The sequence below is a fragment of the Zingiber officinale genome, chromosome 11A (genome assembly GCF_018446385.1).
Source record: "Zingiber officinale cultivar Zhangliang chromosome 11A, Zo_v1.1, whole genome shotgun sequence".
Lineage (NCBI taxonomy): Eukaryota > Viridiplantae > Streptophyta > Magnoliopsida > Zingiberales > Zingiberaceae > Zingiber > Zingiber officinale.
Window position 1 is genome coordinate 14,591,327 of NC_056006.1, and position 4,736 is coordinate 14,596,062.

General features: G+C 37.6%; 1 non-coding gene across 1 annotated transcript; it reads right to left on the reverse strand.

Moving 5' to 3' along the window:
* Positions 1 to 2,073: 2,073 nt before the first annotated feature.
* LOC122033071 lies at positions 2,074 to 2,181 on the reverse strand. The gene has a single exon (XR_006126334.1). It is a non-coding gene; the product is annotated as a small nucleolar RNA R71 (small nucleolar RNA).
* Positions 2,182 to 4,736: the final 2,555 nt, after the last annotated feature.

The following is a 4,736-nucleotide window of genomic DNA, read 5'->3' on the forward strand; positions in this document are numbered from 1 at the left end:
CTTGATACATGACCATGTCAATTCTGCACGGTCGTGCGGTGTAACCAGAGCAGAAGGAAGGCACGGTCATGTCAATTTGCATGGTCGTGCGGTGTAATCAGAGAAGAAGGAAGACACGGCTGTGCAGATCTCGTACGGTCGTGCCACTCAACCTGAAGGGAGGAGGCAGTTAGCTGTGCGGATCTCGCACGGCCGTGGCACAGGCCATGAAATGCCCATGCGCTAACCTATATAAGGCTCAAGAACCCTATTCTTGGGATCATCTTTGGTTTTGGACTTCATCCCTCTTCTTGGGAAAGGGTTCTCCCCTTTGGGGGAAACCCTAGAGCTTCATCCACCACCATCCTTTGATGTTCCATCCATCTCCAAAGCAAGGAGGCACCCAAGACATCGGAAATCTCGGCAAGCATCTCTTCTTCCCCTTCTTCTTACATCAAGGGTTGTAAGTATGCTTTACTTTATGTTTTGGGGTTGTTCTTCCCTCACAATGGAGTAGATATTCTCTTCTAGGATTATGAAGTATTTGTAATATTATGGAGATGTAGAACTATCTAGATTCGTCATATTTCTATTCAATGACTTGTTAATGCATTGTTCATGCTTGATGAATTGTGTGTGTGACATATTTATATTTCTTCGCATGATTTGTTGATTGATGTGGAGGATTTTTTATCACGCAAAGGGGATGTCCTAGAGCATATTGACCAAGGTGCCCTAGTGACAGGGGTAAACCTTTCCGGACGTCTAGGGCGTTCCCTTAAAAGGAGAAACAATCCCTTAAGAATTGCTGCTCTCGTAGAAAGAGTGCTCTAGATCTTATACCCGATGGGCTCTAGTGACAAGGATAACCCGTTCATGGACGTCTAGAACATTCTCTTGAAAGGAGAGGCAATTCCTCCATAAGGAAGTAGGAGACCATACCAAATCTCTACCCTTATCCTTATTGTTATTTACTAGACATGTATTCCTGTGATCTACCGAGGCGCCCTCATGACAGGGATTAACCGTTACAAGAGTTTACAGGAATCGTCTCTATTCGATAGTTGGGGATATTGACCAATTTAACTTCCTACAAGAGCATGGACATAGAGGGTAGAAACTAAGCAATCTATGTAATATCTCCTAGTATTATAATGAAACCGAAATCCTAGAATCCATCTCCCAAAGCTCATTCCCTCCAATATCAATTCTCTCTTTCCCCTCTCTCTTCGTCCCAACCTTCTTTCCCTCTCTTTAATCACACTCGTTAGTTCATAAGCATCAAAGCCAACTTTTGACCGTCTAGATAACTTTCTTGGTGACTTCTCTAGTGCCTAATCAACAGTCCCTGTGGTTCGACAATCTTATATATTGCTGACGACGAAATCGTATACTTGCGGTTTGCAACAAGTTTTTGTCATCGTTGCGAGGGAATGTTCGCATTAACATTAGTAGATTAGCAATTTAATTAATCTAGACTGTTGAATAGTTTTTGTTTTTCCATTTTCATAATTCAAAAAAAAATATTGCAATTTGTTTTCCATATACATAATAAAAAAAATCTGCATTTTCTTTCGTGTCTTTAAATTCTACACTTATTTTTTTCTAGCAATTTAAATTTTGCATTTTGTTTCTTGTTTCTCATATAGCATTTTATTTCTTATCTTTAATTCTTCATTTTTATTTTTACTCAATTTTTTTTTTGAATATCGATGAACACTAACATGTCAAGAAGGCCCTTAAGAGATTTCTCGGCACCTATTTCTGTAAGATTTATGTCTCCCATTGTGCAGCCTCATATTGAAGCAGAAAATTTCCAACTAGACCCAGAGTTAATTTTCATGATACAAGGTCACAAATTTGGAGGAGAAGTATTAGAAAGTCCTTATTTGCACCTTGAGACATTTCTAGAGCTTTGTGATATGGTGAATTGTGAAGGAGTGTCAGCAGATGCAGTTCGGTTGATGACATTTCCTTTTAGTATCAAGGATAAAGCAAGGACTTGGTTATATTCTCTCCATCCTCAAAGCATCACAAGTTGGGAACAATTGGAGAAGCAATTTCTAAATTATTTTTCCCTCCAAGCAGAACAATATACATCAGGAATTGCATCACAAATTTTGCTCAGGTATATGGGGAATCATTATTTGAAGCATGGGAAAGATTTCAGAGTCTTCAAAGATAGTGTCCTCATTATGGTTTGGAAAAATGGCTGACCTTGCACATATTCTATAGGGGAATTTCTTTCTCAAATAAGTGTTTGCTAGATTCTTCGGCTGGAGGTTCTTTCATTGACAAAAGTGTAGACGAAGTATATACATTGATTGATCAAGTAGCATTGAACCTCCATGAATGGTCAAGCAAAAGTTGGATGGAATCTCCCTCAGAAATTCAAGAAGTGCAACCCATATATACAAGAGAGTCTGTCAAACAAAATACTATTCAACCATCCAAGAGTTTTGAAATCCATAAGTCATAGAATAAGGAGTTCAAACATTTGGGGGCAAAGATTGATAGCATTATTTCAAAATGGTTCAAACAAGATCCCCCTCCTACATAGACAGTGTCTAGTGAACAGTGTAATAATTTTAAGTTGAGATGTGGCGAGAATCATGAAGAACTACTGAAGAAGGATTTGTTTAGAATTGAGGATAAGAACAATAGAAGACCTCAAGAACTCAGTTTCATTACTCCAGGAAGTTTCCAAAGGCCACAAGTACCTTTCCCTCAACACACCTACACTAGATAAGCAAGTTGGACCTCCTTCGCAAGCTCAAAGGGAATATGGGAAAAGGGAAGTACCTTTCCCAGACCTTCACTAAAGGTTCCTTTTCCACAAAGGCTAGTGAGGGTCAATGAAAATGAAGACTTTGACAAATTCTGTGACACTAATATGGTTGAGTGTAGATTTCTGGATGTATATGAAGATGATGACTCTTCAGATGAGGATTGTGATGATAATGTAGTGGATAACAAGTTTTCAGATTTACCTTCTAGGTTACAGGGTGTTATGATAAAATTGAATTTTTAGATGATGAATATGATGTGGTAGATCAACTTAAAACTACAAATGAAGTTAGTGATCCTCCTATAGATGATTCTCCCACTGAGGATATTGATGTTGGTTTATTTTTTGATGCTTGTGTTGATGATGATGTTATGAAAGGAAGTGTAGGGAGCTGTGTTGTGGAAGCAACATCTCAAGAATCACCTCCTTTATCCACACAACCTTCTGAGATTATGAGAGTTGAAAGGATTGAACATATTGTGGACCAATGTGTAGGGACTTGTGCAATAGAAGCAAAGCCCCAAGAATCACCACTTTTAGAGGCACCACTACTTGAGCTAGAGCTATAGCCAATACAAGATTCAGAAGTCACATCCACATGTTTAGAACTTTCAGGTATCTCTCAGTAAAGCAAGGTTAGTATCCTTTGTGATCTTTTGAAAAATTTCATAGATGTACCAATAATAGATTTTGTTGGATGTGATTCAATTTGTGATACATACTCAGTTCATCTTAATAAGGTTCTAGTTCTATCTAATATAACATGCTTGGGAGAGGTATGTTTTTCTTTTGGGTGTGCATATTTTCATGAGGCCTATAATTGGAAGCTCAATCTGAACCGTCTTCAACCTCCTGAAAGAATTTCCAAGAAGACAAAGATGGAGAGAGTGATTCTTCACTTTTTTATGAAAGCTCCCTCCATAATAAGAGCCCATGGTAAGAGGGTGATGAAATATCTTACCCCTCCAAGAGTGAGATTTCGATGAATCTAATGAGGTGGTCGAGCTAATGCCCTTAAACAAGCACTTCTTGGGAGGCAACCCAAGTTCAATCTTGTTTTCATTCATGTTTTTAGTTCCCTTCTAGTTTCATTTCTTTCCTCATAATAAGCATGTATCCTCTACTTAATTTTTGTTGTCAATTTTCTTTTATAGGACTCAAAGATTAGGAGGAGTGTAATTACATGATGGAGAAGTTAATGACATTTGGCACGCATCATTGGGTAACTTCTCTTACTTTTAATCTCCTCCACATTGTTTTTAGTTTCCATTGGGACAATGAAAAGTTTAAGTCTGCGGGGATGCATTAAGATGCATTTGGTTTAGTTTAGTTTTTGCTTATTTATTTTGCATAATAATTTTTCCTAGTTGCACCATTCATCATATCATGATTGTTTGTTCCTTAATGCAAAATACTAGCACGTTTCATCTAAATATTTATGTTGTGTGATTTGGTATGCTAGTATGCCTATTGATCCTTATGTTCCTATCCATAGTAGCATGAAGTGAGCATTGTTATTACTAGAAGAATTTGAATGTTGGCCTAGTTTTAGGATCTCTTTACATTATGCTTGAATTTGATGGTAGATACTTTTGAAAATAGTCATGATTCATAGAACCGGACTAGTACTCTTGCTTCTATGGTGACCTCTCAACTACATTTTGGTTACTGGATAAATTCGGATCATGTAAGCTCATTTGGAAAAATCAATTCCCCCCCCCAAAAAAATGAAAGTTTGTTCAAGTTTGATACATTGCAAACATTAAAATGAAAAGAAGAAGAAAAAAATAAGGGATAAAAAAATAGTTATCGTGAGTGGAAACAAGCAATTCACCCCTTTGAGATCGAGTCATGTTACTAGGGAAATGAATGTTATGTTTCTCTTGATACTGAGTATTCCTTTGAGACCTTGTGTAGACGATGCATAGCATTTTTTAGGGGAACGAACCTTGCATGTGGCAGGTAAGTG